Below are 20,831 nucleotides of genomic sequence, written 5' to 3'. Positions count from 1 at the left end.
ACATTTTTCAGTAATTTTGGGCTCATTTTCACTTTAATTTCCCAAAACAGGATGTCACATTATGAATATATTTTGTTTATACTTTCTGTTGGTGGTCATTATTCTTTAAGTTTAAGACATCAACAGCTTGGAGTTCCTATAAACTAAGAAACCATACTGAGGAAGTGGGTGGTAATTGGCAAAAGGAAAGCATAATATGGAGAGAATTAGTTGAAGGCTGTTGTAATAATCTGGCACAGTTAGAAGATTCATTTGTTTTGTGTTTCTCGTCCAATGTATTATAACATTATTGGAGATGACTTCATAGGTCAGTGTCACTAAGAAACCTCATATTTTTATTTAGCATGAAGAGATCCAAACTTGCCAGAAAGTCAATATTTATCAGAGTCACTTTATTTAATATTTTTATTTTCTCCATAACCTAATCCTCATTTCTGGAGCTGACAACTTTAGTTGGTGGTTTTAGGTATTCTCATTTTGTCGGAAATGGTGTGTGCCATCAACCTAAGTTCTTGTTGCTAAGAGTGAGAGTAGGCTAAAGGTTCTTTTTTACTGAACAGCATGTCTCTGTGGTTGAAAAGCATGAGTATTAGTGGACTTCTTGGCATTCCTGTTAGGTTACAGTGGCGTTTGGGGTCTTATTTTGGAAGACTGGGGCCATCAAGTTGACCATTTATATATAGGAGGAAGCACAGGTCTTTATGAAAAATACTTGTGCAGACTCTCAGATTGCATAATAATAAAAAACAAAGTGGATTACAGGGAGCTTGACATGCAAATGAAATTCTCTGTGTTCTTTGGTTTCCAAGTCACTAAAAAGGAGACTTGGTTTGGAATGAAACTAAAACTATGCAGAATCTTTGTAAATCTGAACCCTTGAAGAAGTTGAAAAACTGACCATCTTCCCAATGACCTAAGCACTGCCTTTCTGTAATCACAGTGATATCAGACTATGCCTGAAACTCCATGCTACCCACATTTTCAGCCTGTATAAAACTGCATCTTGTGATTTCTAGGAACCTATGTGATTCCCATGATGAGAAATAATTCTATAATAAACTGTTTTCTGAAAGTAAAAGTGATCTAGCCATATTACACAACTTAACTGTTTAACTAGATACACACATGGATACCCTTACATATATATATATATACACACACACACAGATATATATATATTATATAGTGAATATGCTTGTGAATATAGTGCATATATTTATGAAATGAAATATAGTGAACATATTTATACATAGTGAATATATTTGTCCCTATTTTCTGTCCACATGCTCAAAAGTCTTCCATTGTATACTGCATTCCACTATCCATTACTAATGCTATTTTATATATATATATTAAATAGTTTAACACATCCATCATCTAATCTTTATTTCTCTCATTTTGCTTTTCATTCTGAGAAATTTTCCTTGATGTGACTAGATCTTCTACCAGGACTGTTCTTTCATTCAGTCTCTTTATGAATGATTTCATTTCCACAATCAAGTTTTCACTTCTAGAAGCAGAAATTTGAATTCGAAGAAAATTTCTGGTGATCTGGATTTTCTTTTTTCATAGCAGCATATTTTGGTTTTATTGATATGATGGTCCCTGGAATCTGTTGAGGATGATTATTTTAAATTTCCCTTTTAGAAGGCTTCTTTTTTTTTCCTAGGGTATTGGTTTATTTTTTTATTCTTGTTGGTTTTTTCCCAGTACTTGATGACCTGTAGTGGTTTGTTTATGTATACGAATGGAACACAGAAAGGAAGAAGAGAGAAAGATGAGAAAATGGTATGTTGATTTCTCCATTGACTAGGTTTATTATTCATCCCAGAATCTACATTGTGGTATTTAATACCACAGTATGTGGGGGAGGGAAAACTGTGACTCATACTTAAGGGTACAGTCTAAAATAAAGGTCACTTTGACCTCCTAAATCTGTATACTTTGATTCAGCAATTCTACATCTAGAAATTTACAGTAAGGAATAATCAAAGTTGTACATACAAAGGGCTAATACAAGAATGTGCATCCCAGTCACAACAACACAAAAATAAAAGAAAATAGTTCAGTGTCAAAATTGATGTGCTGGATATATAAGCTATGAGGACTCAGATAATGGGAAATAATATAGCCCTTAGATTATGTCTTAAAGTACTATCTAAGGAAAAAAGAAAATTTTCACAATAGTATTAATAAAAAGAGAAAATATCTAAGTGTTTAAACAATATGATCCTATTTACAAAATAAAATGAGAAATGTGTGTGTTAGCATGTGTGTATTCGAAGAAAATACAGGAAAATATTAACCCATCCTATCACTGATGGTGAGAACATTGTAGTTGTTTTTGTGTTTTATTGTAATAATTTTGTTGCTTTTAGTTGTAATACACAGTGTATAAAATTTTTATATTTAATCTGTATAAAGTGTATGTAATATATGCAAGTTCTGAAACATAATAATAAAATAAAAGCAGTAAATTCATATTCAGATATATGAACTAGAGTATTATCAATAGCTTTGGAACTGCCTACGTATACTTGTGTATTTCTCCAAATTTCATCTTTCTATCCCTAACGGTAACCATTCTCCTGAATTTTGAGTTTATTATTAACTTCTTACAATTCCCAAAATATCTCTTAACAGGTATATAGTTTAATTTTTCTTGCTTTTTAATCTTACAAAATTGAATATTATATGACTCAATTCATATCATGAAACCCCGAGTGTATTTTATCACTTTTCTTCTATATACGTTTCAAAGCTTCATTGTTTCCATTCCTATATCCTAGTCCACTGTGTCACTATATATTCCTATTTATTTATACTATCCTCTGCTCATTTTCACTTAAGATTCAGGTATTTTTTGTTAAATGAGTATGTTAGAAGACTACTGTGACTGTCTCAAGATCAGGACATTTATGAAAACATTTCTCTAAATGATAACTTGTAGAATAGCTGGGGATATTGACATTTTATGATAGGAAGTCTTTGATGGCTCCCGTGTCACACTCGTGTAGAAATATGAGAGGTCAAGGAGTATGAGATAAGTGTAGTAAACTAGGAAAATAGTGCAGCTGGTTCAAATTCTTGGTGTCTCTTTGTCTTTGGAGATAAGGATGTTTATTTCCTCTGGGTAGGGAAAGCACTTCCCACATGAGGGTTTTATGACCTCACAGGAGGGAAAAGCAAAGAAAAAGTCAGAGGGACCTTGCAGCTTTGGGCATTTTCTCAAGGTGTTGTTTTGTTCAGTTGCTAAGTCGGGTCTGACTCTCTGTGACCCCATGGACTGCAGCACACCAGACCTCCCCTCCCCTCACTATCTCCCAAAGCTTGCCCAAGTTCATGTCCATTGAATCATGATACTATCTAACCGTCTCATCGTCTGTCACCTTCTTCTCTGTTTGCCTCAATCTTTCCAGCAGACAGCTCAGTTGGTAAAGAACCCACCTGCAATGCAGGAGACCCTGGTTCAATTCCTGGGTCGGGAAGATCCGCTGGAGAAGGGATAGGCTACCCACTCCAGTATTGTTGGGCTTCCCTTGTGGCTCAGCTGGTAAAGAATCCGCCTGCAATGTGGGAGACCTGGGTTCGCTCCCTGGGTTGGGAAGATCCCCTGGAGAAGGGAAAGGCTACTCACTCCAGTATTCTGGCCTGGAGAATTCCATGGACTGTATAGTCCACGGGGTCACAAAGAGTCGGACATGACTGAGCAACTCTCACTCACTTTCCCAGCATCAGGGTCTTTTCCCACGAGTCAGCTGTTTGCAACAGATGGCCAAAGTATTTCTCAAGATCCCTCAGCTTTCAGGGATGGTGGAGGGGCCCAGTGGAGTATCTTCTCTGTAGGGTAAGGGAATTAGAGAAAGCGAGGTTCGGAGAAAGAACCAGACTGGCACTTTATAAGAACAGATCACCTTTAATGAGGCGAGAAGGGGCGGCAATCACATTAGAGACCTGCTGTACTACTCCAAGAAAAGAATAAGTATATGTAGGCATGCATGTGGAAAGCTACTGTCTTAAGGGGGCCTGTTCTTCTCCAAGGTTGTTCCGATTAGTTATCTTTTAAACATCTGGGGCAAGGAATTCTGGAAATCGGCCAGAGACTGGGACTGGCTGGGAGCTGGTCGTAATCAACCCTAACGTCCATTCTTTTCTTCGGGTGAAAGAGTTCTTTGCTTTGTATAGGATGGTGGGGAGTTTTAATTCCAGGCTATTTTGAGCCATGTAACTTTTCTTCCTTTTCCTTCCTGTCCTCTGCCTGCATTAGATGAACCTTGTAAAGTGCATGCTGGGGACTGCCCAGAGGTACCTGATCATGGAGAACTTCATCTCCCCCGAGGAGAAGAACAAGATTATGAACCGGCTTTTCCTAGACTGCCAGGAGGAGCAGTGGAAGTTCCAGCCCCTCCTTCCTAGTGGAGTCAGTGAAGAGGCCAATGTCTGCGGTGGCCTACAAGAGGCCTATTAGCCAGTATGCTCGGGTTGCCATGGCAATGGGGGTCCCGCCCCAGGTACAGGGCTGAGAACATCTTGTTTCTGGCTTTGGATGTGTTCCCGCCAGCGGTCTTTGAGATAGAATTCTCTCATGACCAAGAACAAGACCCCCGTGCACTACACATGGAGAGGCTCATGCGGTTGGACAGCTTTCTGGAAAGACCTTCCACACCTACTAAAGTCCGGAAGTCCAGATCCTGGTGCCAGAGGCCAGCGGCCTCCACCTCCCACTGCACACGCCTCGCTGGCCACCTCCACCGCTTTGCTCCCCACGACAGTGTTGGACCATGAGTGTGTCGGGCTGCCTGTGCCCCCAGACCCCGGGGAGCGGGCGGCCAACCCTGGCTCATCTCGCTGCAGCTCGGGGTGCTTGCATGCGTGTGCGTATGGGGGGGGGACCCCTGCAGGCATGCTTCTGCTGGCACTTAGCCTCCTTTATTTAATTAATGTTATTTATTCGTGGAGCTCAGTTCCTGTGGGAAAGGAGCCCTCGCCTGAGCCTGCCATGCGCACTGCCGAGCCTCCTCCTCTTCTGACTTTAGACCCCCCTGCCCCAATCAGACCTCACTCTCCTTCCAGTCAGTTGCCCGCAGAAGTGAAGACGCAGGTACCTATGGCTATTTTTTCTATCTGGCTTGCCCCAGAATCTCCATCTCCTCCTATGCCGCCGATGAGCAGCTCCTGAGCACTTTCTGGGACCTAGAGAAATACAAGGTGTGCGCTGAGGACAGGAGACACCTGAGGCGGAGGGAGCCCAGCTCTCGGCTTTCCCAGCCTCAAGCTGCCTCTTTCCACTGTTCGGGTTCCTTATCAAGGACTCCAGTGACCTCATCCACACAGCCCATGCTCTTCAGCTTTGGCAAGAACTGATGGCTTCCCAAACTGCTTCCTGCCCACCCTCCCAACTCGTGGAAGGGAACTGTGAAGCGACCAGTTGCTGCCTCCTGGGGACCTCCATTACTAGTAATGGAGACAGCGTGGACAGTCATCAGGGGACGTCCATTCGGTTCTGTCGCCTCTGAGAAGTCACCTTGGCCGACAAGCAATCAGGCCAACTCTCCATCTTTGAGATGCTGCTCCTTCCCGCTTTCATCATTCCTTGCAGCTGCCTGGACCCCCGGCTACTAGTGGGAGGATCAGTGTTCTTCTCCCCGGGCTAAACAAAGGCACCAGAATCTGTTGCTTCTCCCTTTCATGGAGCACAGAAGATGGAGAGCCAGGCACAATCCGCCCACTCTGCCCCGTCCCCCTGTGTCTGAAGCACATTTGTTGGGCCCTGTTTTATTGACAAGACTCACCCGGCAGCACTGTGTAAATTGGTCCCCAGGGAAATCCTCTCACTCCCCTCTGTGACATCCCAAGATGTCTCCAGCTATCTCCAGTAAATTTCTACCAGAAAGAGAGATTGATTTTCATTGACTTACCTTTTAAGTGTATATTTTGGAAGGGTGGAGAAGTAGTCATGAATGAAAACACATAGTTTGGGATTGCAAAAGGACCTAATGTGGAGTCTCCGGTTACTAGAATATGAGGAGCTTAGTCACTGGGGAAAGGTGTGAAACTGACAGGGCTGCCTGAAATTTGGTGCGTGGGAGGTGGCGGTGGGGGGTGACTACCTGGTTACTCTCTTTCCATCAAGAAATGAACCCGTCTTGCACACAGCTCAGTTTCTGCTCTGAGGACCAAGCTGTGGTTTGGTTTACTTCAGTGATGTTGTCATTGTTTCTGTAACTATGACACCAGGTGGTTGGGCCATTCACTTGCCACTGGCTCCTGTCCTTCAAGGAAACAACATTTTTCATCAGAGCCCAGAAGATGGTTTGAGACTCGGGATTCAGATCAGAGATTCGGCTGTGGCTAGGACAGGAGCGTTGTGTAGAAATTTCCCAGGAGGCCTGGGCACAGAGGGACCTCCAGGCCTGTGTTGAGCAGCCTCTCCCACCAACCTCTTTCTTGTTTGTGGATGGAGCCTCACGTGTTACCCTTGTTCATCACTTGGACACATCGACTCTGCATTGTCTGCTCACTTGACCCTCCCAGTCTTATAGCACAATGTACCCACCTTCCCCCTCCCCCAGTCTGAGGACTGGGCCCAAGTGTGGTCAGAGGAGGAGCTCCTGCCTGCATTTTTGTGTATGTGTGTGAGTGTTTCTGTATGTGTGTTTACCTCCACACGCACAGGGGACACTTTACACCCGGTGTAAGATATGCTGGGAACAAGGCCACTGGGGTGGCTGGATCTCAGTCTCTCTGTATCTCTCTTTCTCTTCTTTTCCTTTTGTTGTATCCAACACTTGGTTGACAAAGACCTTGACTAGGACCAAATTTCCATGTCTGTTGCTATGGTCATTATTTAGGACAGCAGTTAACAATGCAGTGGCCCGTTCTTTTCACTCTGTACAGATGATGATGTGGGACATATGCAACATAAATATATATATAAAACTTTACCCTCTGTCTTCTTGGCTTGGGATGAGATCTCTCCATCTGGCTGAAATGCACCTGCAGCGTAGTGCTGCCAGCAGCCTGCAGGCCCCAGCCCTGTTCAAATTAACACAATCAATAATAAAGGAATGAGTATCATTACAAAAAAAAAAATCCCTCAACTTCAAATAGTCAATACACCAAGGTGCCACATTTCAGGTAGCCTTCCTGAACTCTATCATACTATTTTAAATCTTATTGTAAAACTAATATTATTATAAGGTTATTCTTTTATTGTTTTATTTTTTCTAGGAATTAATTTTTTTTCCAGGAATTGAAAATTTTTCCAGTATCTCAATTTAAAGGTTCATAGCATTCTAATATTTTTAATCTCTGCTCTATCTTCCATTATTACAACTATTTCTTTGCCTCTAATTCCTTTTTATTTTTCTTAAATAATTCACCACTGTTTTGTGTATTTCATACATAATTTCTTAAAACTTTCTTTTCTTTTATGCATCTTTGGTCTTCCTTTTGGAATAATTTCCTTTTATGCTGAAGGATATAATTTGGAAATTAGTTTACTGAAATTCTGCTGATGGTGAAAACTTTCAGTTCTTATTTATGGAAATACGTCTTATTTTGCCCTTGTTACTGAGAATTTGGCTGGTTGCACAACTGGGAATTTTATCATTTCACTGTGACCTGGCTTCTGTCACTGCTGTTGGGACATTTACTGTTTCTTCAATTTTTGTTGTTGTTGTTTTGGAGGAGATTTATTTGCTCAAGTTGCTGCTTTTATGAGTTTCTGTTCGTCTCTGAAGTTCTAAAATTTTAGTGGAAGGTGCATAATTATAGATTCTTTTTTTTTTTAATCCATCCCATTTGGTATACATTGTGCTGCCTCTGTAAATTCTTGTTTTTCATCATTTCTGGAAAATTCTTTATCATGACCTTTTCAAAAGTTGACTCTGCTCCATAATCTCTATTCTCGTCTCACTCTGATAAGACAAGGTTTAATTCTCTTAGTCTATCTTTCCTATCTCCGAACACTATTTAGTAATTTTCATTTTCTTTTGTCTTTGTGCTGCATTTTTAATTAATTTTTTATAATGAAACCTTCCTACTGACTTTTCATCTGTGATAACTCTAATCATCTCATAAATTTTTAATTTAAAGGTTATATTTTCATCCTTAACAGTTGTATTTTGCTAAAAAGCCACCTGCTTGCTCAAGAAACATATTACCTTGCATTCTTAAAAGGTAATTATTTCTTTATTTGGCTGTGCCGCCTCTTCATTGCTGCTCGGGTTTTCCTCTAGTTTCAGTGAGCAGGGGCTATGCTCTAGTTGCGATATGTGGGTTCTTCTTGTGGTGGCTTCGCCTTTAGTGGAGCACAGGTGCTGGAGAATTTGCGCTTCACTAGTTGTGGCATGTGGGTTAAGCAGTTTCGGCTCTTGGGCTCTAGAGCACATCTAGTAGTTGTGACCCACCGGCTTAGTTGCCCGGAGGCATGTGGGGTCTTCCTGGATCAGGGACTGAACCCGTGTCTCCTGCACTGGCAGGCAGATTCTTTACGACTGAGCCACCAGGAAAGTTCTACTCTTCATTTTTAAAGTATTGTATACATGTCTTAGATCTAATGATGCCCATACCTGCAGTTTGTGAGATCTGTATCTATTATTTGTTGATGCTGTTGACTCTTACCAGTGACACTGGTTCACTTTTGCTGTGATCTTTGATCAGAGTTAATATTTCACTGACAAAAATAAGTAAAAATCCTGAGGACCTGAATTTCACCTGGACTGGGTTAATCCAACAATGAGGTCTTGTTTTTACTCTATGGATTGAATAGAAATTGCAAGTGGTAATATCCATTGTCAACATAGATTTTTCTAAAAAGAAAACTTGAATTGTTATTGCCTGTCAGAGTTGAATAGGTTAAATCACCAGGTTTGTTATAAGCAAGGTTATATAGCAATAGAAAGCTTAAAAATGTTCTCATTGTGTTTTTAATGCTACCAAGTAAGTTTAAATCACAACCAAGGCAGTAACAGAATAAATCAGTGATATCTCAGAATGAGTTAATTATTATAAGACAAGTGGATGACTGCAATCTCATTCAAGAAACATAATTAAAAACAAGTGAATATAGTGTTTTATAAGAAAGAGTACATTAACAAATGTACTTTTTATTTTAAAAAACCATATATTTGGAATTATAAGTGAAAAGTTCTTAGAATCTTTTAGTAATAGAAAAATCTTTTGTTTTTCTTTTAAAATAAATTTAGACAAAAACTCAATTTTCATGATGACAAGATATAGGCTAAATGTAGATTTATATTACATTTTATGAAAACTAGCATGTAAATATTTCCTAGCTTTTTCTTATCCTTCTGATTAAATATAATGTCTATATGAGAGCTTTGTCCTTTCAAAGCAGCTGTATCAATTGTCTAACCATTATGTTTAAGGTTTCTTATTGAACTTTGCTTGTATCCCTCCAAATTTACATGTTGAAATCTAACCCCCAATGTGATGGTATTTAAAAGTAAGGACTTTGGGACATGCTTAGGTCATGAGGGTGGAATGCTCATGAATGGGATTAGTGCCCTTATAATACAGACAGTAGTAGGAGAGCTCCCTCATCCTTCCTGTCCTATGGGGGCATAGTGAAAAGACGGCTATGAACCAGGAAGTGTCTATGAACCAGGAAGTGGGTTCTCACTAGACACTGAATCTGTCAGTGCCTTGATCTTGGACACCCCAGCCTCCACAACTGTGAGGAATAAATTATCCAGCCTCCAGAACTGTAAGAACTAGATTTCCATCACTTATAAGCCACCCAGTCTATTTTTGTATAGCAGCCCATTTTATTAGGAATAAGTTCTAATTAAATTCTATGGTCTCTGCATTAAGTTGCTGTTCTAGGAAATATTAAATTTAAGAATATGAAGCTTATCATTTATTTTTTCCACATTAAGGAGTAAGTTATTCTTGGACACACCTGTTTGAAATGTTAATTTTAACTGCCTTTTGGTAGAGAAAATCTGCAAAATATATTAGAATTAAATGTATCCATTTCTACCTAATCACTCTACCTGGGAAATTATCCAAAAGGAATAAACAAGCAATGCGTGAGGGTTATTACAGCAGCTGGTACTGGTTTTTAATAAAAGTATTGCCACCAATGGAGGAATAGAGAGGGGTTAGTTGAATACATATAAGTACATTCAAGCCATTGAATGTGTCAGGAAAGAATTCTAATAAGTCTTTCACAGTTTGGTATATCTTGGGAACAGAGGAACTGACAGTTTTTCCTTCTGAACTATTTTTAAGGATGTTTTGCATAGTGAAAAACCTTGATAGAGATAGGATCTTCCCCAGGGACAAAGAGCCGGCATGCTTACTGTCTGCTATAATAAAGATATTATCTCTCTTGATCAAAAGGTAGACATGCTTATTACTCATTGTAAGAGATTGACCTTCTGTATGCTAATAGTTCCTCTCTTGAAATGCCAACCACTGCATGTGTAGACTATATCTAGGTGTCTTTCTCTGTAAGATTTTGGAGCAGAAGGAACTCTCAAAAGTAAACTGATGTTCATGCTGTTTACCATGCTCTGTAATAAATTCTTTTGTCCCTGACTTAGGAATCCTGTGTCATTTTTTAGCATCCATAAGATTGTGGCTGACTAACTTGTTAGCTTGCAAGTAAGATGACATATCGGGCTTCTCCGATAGCTCACTAGGTAAAGAATCCACCTGCAATGTAGGAGACACAGGAGATGAGGGTTTGATCCCTGGGTCAGGAAGATTCCCTGGACAAAGAAATGGCAACCCACTCCAGTATTCGCGCTTGAAAAATCTGATGGACAGAAGAGCCTGGTGGGCTACAGTCCAAAGGGACGCAAAGAGTCGGACACAACTAATCGACCAAGTACACACACACAAGACAGATCAGACCCATCAGAATTCTCAGCGGCTTTGGTGAAAAGGATGGGATGCTAATCGAAATGTGCCTTTCTGAAGGAAAATGAACAAGGGTCCTGCAGGCCAGGTCTGGGAATATGACAAGACTCTGAGATCTGACAGACAATCTTAGGCAAGGGGGCTGGGTATTACATAATGATTCTCTGCAGTCGCACCTGTTAATAAATGTTTCGAGCAATGAGAGCTAGGATCGAACCAAACTGCTCAAATGGTGCCCTGGTTATTGCTCACTCTCCTCCGGGAGAGTGGATGAGCAAATGTTACCATGACAACAGGGCATTGAGCTCTACAGCTTTAGCCAAAAAGTAATGAGGCTGCAACTGATGAACCAAAGAGTCCTCAAAGCCAAAAAACTGCTGTCAACAATGAGGACCTTGCTATTCAACTCAGAACTTTGGGCAGACCAAAATATTTAGTTCTTTTTGTGAGTCTTGAGCTAGACCCTATTCAAAACCTGCTCAAACTGAATACAGTATCTTGCTTATTGGCAAGAAGCTTCTCTCTCCACTAATGCCCTCTACTTATTCTCTTCCATTCTACCCTGATCGCAGCTGCTTTTCAGAGATCTCTCTGTCCCCAAAAGAGACCAAAGATCATTCCCATCAGTGTTATTATCCTGGAGAACTCTATTGGATACAACTGCCCAAGGTGTCATCTTACCTACTCCTGTCTGGGGAGTAGGCATCCAGATTCGGTGACTGGATTTGGGGCAAGGCTTACAGTGGGAAAAGGAAGCTAGTGTGACCTTGGAGGCTGAGGGATTTGGGCCAATTTAATGTACTATTGTTATTTCTACATTTGCATGTACTTCTTCATCCCAGGAGTGCCAAGGATAGTCTCCCAGTCCTAGAAGAGCTGTAGGTAGAGAAGTGCTAATAGAACTCACAACACTAATGACGCCTTTGAGCTCAAGTGTCGCTAACAAGCTTCAGTCAGTTGGGGTCCTTGGCAGAGGGAGGCAGCCTCATTGCCTCTCTGGTATTGCTACCGGGCTAGGCTTTTTACAATAAATTATTGGGGAGCAGTTGATTTATAATGCTGTGCTGGTTTAGGGTGTACAGCAAAGTTAATCTATTAAACTCAGCCATGAAAAAGAACAACATAATCCCATTTGCAGCAGCATGGGGAGAGATAGAGATTGTCATACTGAGTGAAGTAAATCAGACAGAGGAAGACAAATATCACATGATATTGCTTATATGTGGAATTTAAAAAAAAAAAGGCTACAAATGAGCTTATCTACAAGACAGAAACAGAATTACAGATGTAGAAAATAAACTTACGATTGCATGGCGGGGGGAGGGGGAGGGATAAATTGGGAAATTGGGATTGACATATACGCTCTACTATATATAAAATGGGGCTTCCCTGGTGGCTCAGACGGTAAAGAATCTGACTGCAATGCGGGAGACCTAGGTTCGATTCCTGGGTTGGGAAGGTCACCCTGGAGGAGGGCACGGCAATCCACTCCAGTATTCTTGCTGGAGAATCCCCATGGACAGAGGAGCCTGGCGGGCCACAGCCCGTGGGGTTGAAAAGAGTCAGACATGACTGTGACTAACACACACACACACACATAAAGTAGATAACTCACAGGGACCTGCTATGTAGCACAGAGAGTCTACTCCATGCTCTGTAACGGCCTGTATGGGTAAGGTTTTCTGAAACCAGTTAATAGCTTGCTACTAGGCTCTTGGCTCTTGGGGCTCCCTGGGGGCTCAGACAGTGAAGAATCCGCCTGCAATGTGGGAGACCTGGATTCCATCCCTGGGTTGGGAAGATCCCCTGGAGAAAGGAATGGCTAGCCACTCCAGTATTCTGGCCTGGAGAATTCCGTGAACAGAGGAGCCTGGCAGGCTACAGTCCATGGGGTCACAAAGACTCGGACACGAATGAGCAACTTTCACTTTTACTTTTCACTTTCAGGCTCTTGGCAAGGGTGGTGCTAGTGGTAAAGAACCTACTTGTCAATGCAGGAGATGGGAGAGGTGCAGGTGTGATCCCCGAGCCGGAGGATCTCCTGGAGGAGGGCACAGCAACCCTCTCCAGTATTCTTGCCTGAAGAATTCCATGGACAGAGAAGCCTGGCAGGCTACAGTCCATATATGTGGTCGCAGGGAGTCAGACACGGCTGAAGCGCCTTAGCATAGCATGGCCCAGGCTCTTGGCAAAGCTAAACAGCTGATCCATAGAACCCTTGTGACTCTATGGCCTGATATTTCCATCTGTGAAGGCGGGTCTCCAGGGACTCAGTGACCTACATGGAGGGGAAGGTCTAAGGAACCTGACTTGTCAGGTGGAAAATGATATATTTAGGAGCACAGTCAGCCTGCTCCCAGAAACACCTCGGCTTGACATGAAAATTGGAAGTTGCCCCTCTGGGGCTCTCAGTGTGGTTCCTGAAATGGTACTGGTCCTTAATTTATAGAGGTGCTTTTAAATACCTGGTCTGGTCCACTGTGGTTAAAGTCTCTGTGTATTATGCTTTGATCTAAGTCATTCATATTCTAGCAATTTAGAGTATGAGCAGATTAATACATGGGTGTACAATCCTGTTTGCAAGGATATGTATTGCAACACCGTTTTTGCTAGCAAACTACACAAAACTACAAAAATCTCTCATTTAGGGACTAGATGTTAGAGAGATGAGTTGTTCCAGACAAACCATATCAAAGTAACACAAAACATGACAAATAAAAATAATGCTAACTTTTTTTGTTGTTTTTATGGACATTATTTTCCCAGTGTTACGTAAAGCAAAATTAAAAGCATGTTTATTACCCTTTTAATTTATTGACCAGGTCCATACAACTTAAAAAATAGAACAAAGGGCTTGCTTAGCAAAGCCAACTTTAAAACCATGTTCTTAGTTTTCTCCTTCAAACCCCCAACCTTCTGGTCCCACAAGAATATCACCCTTGTGTTCTCACATACAAATTCTGGTTTCAAGATTTACTATTATGTGGAAAAGCTATATGTGGAAAGCTAGGAGATAAAAACTTTAAAATGTATCATTTTCATGTAAAAGTCTCCTATATAAATAAATCTGCATGGACTACCCCTGAATGGAAACAAAAGACATTGGTAATAGAATTGCCTTTGAGAAAGAGACAGAGAGCTCTGGAAGTACTTGGTGAAAATAAGATTTACTTTCATTGCCATAAGTAAAGAATCCCACTTAGGTTAAGAGGTATTATCTCTGGGTAGTAAAGAAATCCAAATGGCTATTTATTTACTTACAGCCCGCTACTCATCTTTTATTATTTCTACCATGAACTTGAATTTATTCCAAAGACAAAAAAATTGTGAAATATTTTCAAAGTATTTTCTAGCAAGAATACAAAGAAAAGCAAGGATCTATCCATATTTTGGTAACTGAGAGAGCAACAAAAATATGGATACATCCTTGCTTTTCTTTGTATTCTTGCTAAAAAGTGCCTTCAAAATAATTATATCAGGATTATAGTACAATCCTGACTATAAATCTGGATGCTGACAATGGAACAGGGAAGAGGTAAAAATCACACATAACTAAATGACTGGCAGAGAAAATAAATCTAGTTACAAATTTACCTATAAGAAAATTTCTCAGAACATATACTCAAATGGAAATTCAAAGACAATACAACAATATCTTGCTTTTATTGTTTATTTTGATGTCCTCTTAGATACAAGGATATGACCAAGCAAATAAACAAATAGTATTGTAACAAGAAATTCTCAGTTCCATTCATTAGATTTCAATAGCTGGCTTCTCCCAGAAACCTCTCTGGACTAGCCTCAGACATTACCATACTATACAGACAGACAGATCTCTCTGGGCCTTTTGGCAGGAATTCTTTTCTTCCCCCCAGCACTTTGAAGGATTTGGGATGGAGAACACTGTGCCATTCCCTTTGCACATTTTCCAGACAGTGGAAAATGTGTTTGGGAGCAGCAGATTGAAGTTCATCTTCTGGGGGCCTGTGAAAATATCATTTCTTTGTAGATTGGTGAACTAATACAAAAAAGTCTTTCAATTATTGGATTGGTATTATATACCACCAGCCTTCTTCTCATGTTAACAATAACCTGCATAGACCAGTTTATAAAACTCCAAGAATGTGAGGTAGATCCTTCGTCTTTTAAGAAAATAGTACCTCTAAAACAACGAATTTATTTCATCCTTCGGTTGTTGCTAGTGGCAACAGAAAGAATGCACTGGAGTGTCATAATAATCCTCCATTAAATCCCTAGTGTTTAAATTTTAATGCTATAATTCAAGAGCTGACAAAAGCCCATTGAGTGCGTCTATGGGGAGGAAAACAGACAGGCCCATTTTCTCAGGGGTGATACTATAGCAACATGAAATGAATTTGGGGTCAGGGAACAAGCAGTCTCCAGGCTTTGTTTGCATTTCCTGGCTAAAAGTAGAATCTAACATTATAAATTTTACCCAACTAAGTAGTTATTTTGAGGAGCAGGAAGATAGCTCCCTTTGTACACTGTTTATAATGAAAGCAGAGAGAAGGTAACAAAACCAGAATTGGAAGAAAGATTTGCCGACAAATATATTATGAAGTGACTCCCAAAGTGATCACTTTAGAAGCCCCTAGATCCCTCTTATGCTTGACACCCAAACCCTCTCCCCTGGACAAATGATACTTTAGAGCATGGAGAAGTATTACAATTCCCAAAATGCCCTTTAAAAAGAAAGAAACAAAGTCTGGTCCACAGTCCCTGAAAGTGACCCTGTTACAGGCATAGAAAATATGGCATGGTCGGGTGTTGTTGATTACATCTAGCTCTTTATAATGGTCCTTTTGTTTTAGGGGAGGGTTTTTTCCTCCCAGAATAAGCAAATGCACCCGAATCACAATTGCCTATTGTGCACAAAAGGCAAAAACAAACAAAATCCCCCAAAATACCCTACTTAATTCTCAGAAGTTTGTGTTACCAGCCTTCTCCTCCTAGATATATGTTTTCAGTTTCAGGTTTTGTGTTAAATATTAGTACATTGAGTCAGTGTCCTGACTCAGTAACATAAAATACTAACATAAACTCAGTAACATAAAATATGAGGTGGATATCCAATAAGGTGTATCCAGTTGCAGACTCTATTTATATGACTTGCAATATACAAATGTGAAGAATGTTAGGTTTTTAAAGGTCTAGTCATAGATGGATATGCAGACAGCTGAATAAAACTCAAAGCTGTTCCTTCTTTTCCATCCCTTCTTCTTGATATCTCACCGCAACAACTAAAAATCTTTGCCCCAGAAATTCCCTGGCAGTCCAGTGGTTAGGACTTCAAGCTCTCACTGCTGAGGACCTGAGTTTGATCCTTGGTCTGGGAACTAAGATCCCACAAGCAGTGCAGTACATGACCAAAAATAAATAAAAAAATAAAAATAAAAATCCTTGCCCCTCCCAACCTTTCAAGATCTCTAGAATGCAAATTTATATCTGCAGTTCATCCTAAATATAGTGGCAATATTTTTAGTCACTTTCCTAAACTAAAGACAAAGTTTCTTCCCTGTTAAAAAATCTTCAATGCCTATGAGTGAATCAAATTTATACTCCTAAAATGTAATTGCTATTATAAGTAATCCATGTTGTATAGCTTGCTCTTCCTTATTGTATCTTTATACTTTCCTCATAGTATAGTTACAGGAAGTATACTCGTCCTAGAAAATTATTTATTTACTTTCTTTTTTTCTTAAGCTCATGGGACATATCTAGAATTGTCTTTAGGAATTTAATTAATTTCTTCTAACAAATTGTGTATTATTGCCAAGTACAGGGACTATATACCCAATTATTTTCTTCCACCCACTTAACACTTGGAAAGAAACGTTTTTTAAAGAAAATATTCTCTAAGCTACATTGCTTACCTGGCTCTTCCTATTATGTATACCAAACATATGATAATACCAACAAAAAGAAGCTATGGAATAAAAGATATTAATAAGTAATATATTATGATCAATTGTAAGTGTCTTCTGCTTATACTCATCACTGAGGGATCCAGGTGGATGGGTGCTTCTTCTGTACACATGTTTACATGATTGCTGAGTCAGGAAAAGAGAGCAAGGTGAACTATATTGTGCCAACTTTGAAAACTTCTGTCCAAAAGTGACACGTCTCTTCTGCTCACACTGCATAAAGGCAAAGGAAGTCACAATGCCAACCTGACTTCCAGAGGACAAAAAAATATAATCCTACTCGTGTTACAGAGATGGAGACATTCTGAAATGGTTGGAAATGGCACTGTAACTACTGCCCCATATTTTCCCAAGAGTTGGAAGAAAACAAAAGCAATAAATTTCAAAATTTACTTAAAAATGTCAAAATAACTAGTTAGAAAATGTCCTCAGGTTGATTGATGATACTGCTCAAAAACCTTAGCAAACACCTTCCTCATAATGAAATTTTAAATACTTTACCATTAAGATTAAAGATCAGTTCAATTCAGTTGCTCATTCGTGTCCGACTCTTTGTGACCCCGTGGATTGCAGTATGCCAGGCTTCCCTGTTCATCAACAACTTCCGGAGCTTGCTCAAACCCATGCCCATTGAGTTGGTGATGCCATCCAACCATCCCATCCTCTGTCGTCCCCTTCTCCTCCTCCCTTCAATCTTTCCCAGCACCAGGATCTTTTCCAGTGAGTCAGTTCTTCGCATGAGGTAGCCAAAGTATTGGAGTTTCAGCTTCAGCATCAGTTCTTCCAATGAATATTCAGGACTGATCTCCTTTAGGATGAACTGGTTGGATCTCCTTGCAGTCCAAGGGACTCTCAAGAGTCTTCTCCAACACCACAGTTCAAAAGCATCAATTCTTCGGTGCTCAGTTTTCTTTATAGTCCAACTCTCACATCCATACATGACTATTGGAAAAACCATAGCTTTGACTAGACAGACCTTTGTTGGCAAAGTAATGTCTCTGCTTTTTAACATGCTGTCTAGGTTGGTCATAGCTTTTCATCCAAGGAGCCAGTGTCTTTTAATTTCATGGCTGCAGTCACCATCTGCAGTGATTTTGGAGCCCAGAAAAATAAAGTCTGACACTGTTTCCACTGTTTCCCCATCTATTTGCCATGAAGTGATGGAACCAGATGCCATGATCTTAGTTTTTTGCATATTGAGTTTTAAGCCAACTTTTAAGCCAAGATTAAAGATAAGAAGGGTTCTCTGTCTAGTTGTGACCAGCTGAGAAGGCACGGTGGCATAGGGACTGTACCCTTGCCAGATTGGTGTGTCCCTTGAATACAAGAAAATGGAAACTGAACAGCCAGAGGAAACCTTTCCCAACACTGAAATCAATGGCAAATTTGGTAAACGCCCTGCTGAAGATGTGGAAGAGGAAGAAGCTTTTAAAAGATCTAGAAACACTGCTGAGATGGTTGAATTACACATTCTGTTTCAGAGCAAGAATGCTGGGGCAGTGATTGGAAAAGGAGGCAAGAATATTAAGGTTCTCCATACAGACTACCATGCCAGTGTTTCCGTCCCAGACAGCAGTGGCCCCAAGCACGCATTGAGTATCAGTGCTGATATTGAAACGATTGGAGAAATTCTGAAGAAAATCATCCCTACCTTGGAAGAGGGCCTGCAGTTGCCATCACCCACTGCAACCAGCCACCTCCCGCTCGAACCTGATGCTGTGGAATGCTTACATTACCAACACTATAAAGGAAGCAACTTTGACTGCGAGTTGAGACTGTTGCTTCATCAGGCTGGCAGGAGGAATTATTGGAGTCAAAGGTGCTAAAATCAAAGAACTTCGAGAGAACACTCAGACAACAATCAAGCTTTGTCAGGAATGTTGTCCTCAATCTACTGACAGTCATTCTTATCAGAGGAAAACCTGATAGGGTTGCAGAGTGCATAAAGATCATCCTTGATCTTATATCAGAGTCTCCCATCAAAGGACGCGCTCAGCCTTACAATCCCAATTCTTATGATGAAACCTATGATTACAGTGGTTTTACAATGATGTTTGATGACCGCTGTGGACGTCCCGTGGGGTTTCCCATGTGGGGAAGAGGTGGTTTTGACAGAATGCCACCTGGTTGGGGTGGGCATCCCATGCGTCCCTCCAGAAGAGATTATGATGATATGAGCCCTCTTCGAGGACCTCCTCCACCCCCTCCCGGACGAGGTGGCCAGGGCGGTAGTAGAGCTCGGAATCTTCCTCTTCCCCCACCCCCACGCCCTAGAGGAGGAGATCTAATGCCCTATGACAAAAGAGGAAGACCTGGAGACCGTTATGACGGCATGGGTGGTTTCAGTGCTGGTGAAACGTGGGACCCTGCAATAGATACATGGAGCCCATCAGAGTGGCAGATGGCTTATGGACCACAGGGTGGCTCTGGATATGATTATTCCTACGTAGGGGGTCGTGGCTCATATGGTGATCTTGGTGGACTTCTTATTACTACACAATTAACTATTCCCAAAGATTTGGCTGGATCTATCATTGGCAAAGGAGGTCAGTGGATGAAACAAATCCGTCATGAGTCAGGAGCTTCGATCAAAATTGATGAGCCTTTAGAAGGATCCGAAGATCGGATCATTACCGTTACAGGAACACAGGGCCAGATACAGAATGCCCAGTATTTGCTGCAGATCAGTGTGAAGCAGTATGCAGGTGTTGAAGGATTCTAATGCAAGATATTTTTTTCTTTTTTATAGTGTGAAGCAGTATTCTGGAAAGTTTTTCTAAGACTAGTGAAGAACTGAAGGAGTCCTGCATATATATATATTTTTTAATCTGCTTCTATTTAAAAAGCCAACATTCCTCTGCTTCATAGGTGTTCTGCATTTGAGGTGTAGTGAAATCTTTGCTGTTGACCAGATGTAATGTTTTAGTTCCTTACAAACAGGGTGGGGGGTCGAGGGTGGGGGAGGGTGTGCAAAAACTAACATTGAAATTTTGAAACAGCAGCAGAGTGAGTGAATTTTAATTTTTGTTCATTGTAGGTGGTTTAAAGAAGTCCCCCCATGTAATTATTGTGAACACTTTGCTTTGTGGTCACTGTGACATTTGGGGTGGTGGGACAATGAGGAAAAGTAACAGTAGTCCATATGTCCCTGGCATCTATTCAGAGCAGCGTGCAGAATGTAACGCTTTTGTAAGAAACGTTTTATGATTTTTAAAATAAATTTAGTGGACCTATTTTTGGTGGTCATTTTTTTTTAAGATGGTCATTTTTCAAATGGCTGAATTCCTTCCAACCTACCCCCAAATGGAACACTAAGTTTAATTTTCAGTCCTCTGTTGGATATAAATAAATGGCATCTCTTCTTGGACTTAGGCAAAGTATCTTGACAATACTCAGTTCTGGTGATTCTTAATGATTTGAAGTTCATTGCTTGGGAGGAAATTCCACCACACATTCATGCTTATAATAAGCTGGGGATTTTTGTTTGTTTTTGCAAATGCTTGCCCCTACTTTGCAACGATTTTCTGTTCGTTGATTCTGAAGAACCAAGGTGGGGAGCAACACAACCAATGGAATAGTGGTATAAGTTTATACCAGAAGCTTAATGACAAGTTTTATTAATCAGAATAATACTTGGTTATGGAAGTGACTGATGCTAAATAAATTCTGATTATTTTTTATTAGATAATTTCTCACGTATAGACTTAAACTGCCAGCTTGGTAGTGTCTATTAGTTAAACTTTGTAAAATATATATATATTTTCTTGTTTTTCCATTGTATGCAAATTGAAAGAAAAAGATGTACCATTTCTCTGTTGTATGTTGGATTATGTAGGAAATGCTTGTGAACAATTTAAAGAAAAAAAGATGAAAAAAAAATCCTGCGGATGTTTTGTGTAGTATTTCTTGGCATTTGTATTAATAGTTAAAAGTTCACTTCCAAATAAAATTCCCATAATGCTAGAAAAAAAAAGTAAAGATAAGAATGTTTACTAT

At 40.3% G+C, this 20,831-nt stretch overlaps 1 pseudogene; it reads left to right on the top strand.

Annotated features, from left to right (window-relative positions):
• The first annotated feature begins 2,404 nt into the window (after positions 1 to 2,404).
• Positions 2,405 to 20,687, top strand: LOC122684229 (annotated as a pseudogene).
• The last annotated feature ends 144 nt before the right edge of the window (positions 20,688 to 20,831 follow it).

The sequence above is a fragment of the Cervus elaphus genome, chromosome 26 (assembly GCF_910594005.1).
Source record: "Cervus elaphus chromosome 26, mCerEla1.1, whole genome shotgun sequence".
NCBI classification, from domain to species: Eukaryota; Metazoa; Chordata; class Mammalia; order Artiodactyla; family Cervidae; genus Cervus; species Cervus elaphus.
Note: the sequence above shows the minus strand (reverse complement) of the source record. Positions and strands in the feature narration are given on the sequence as shown.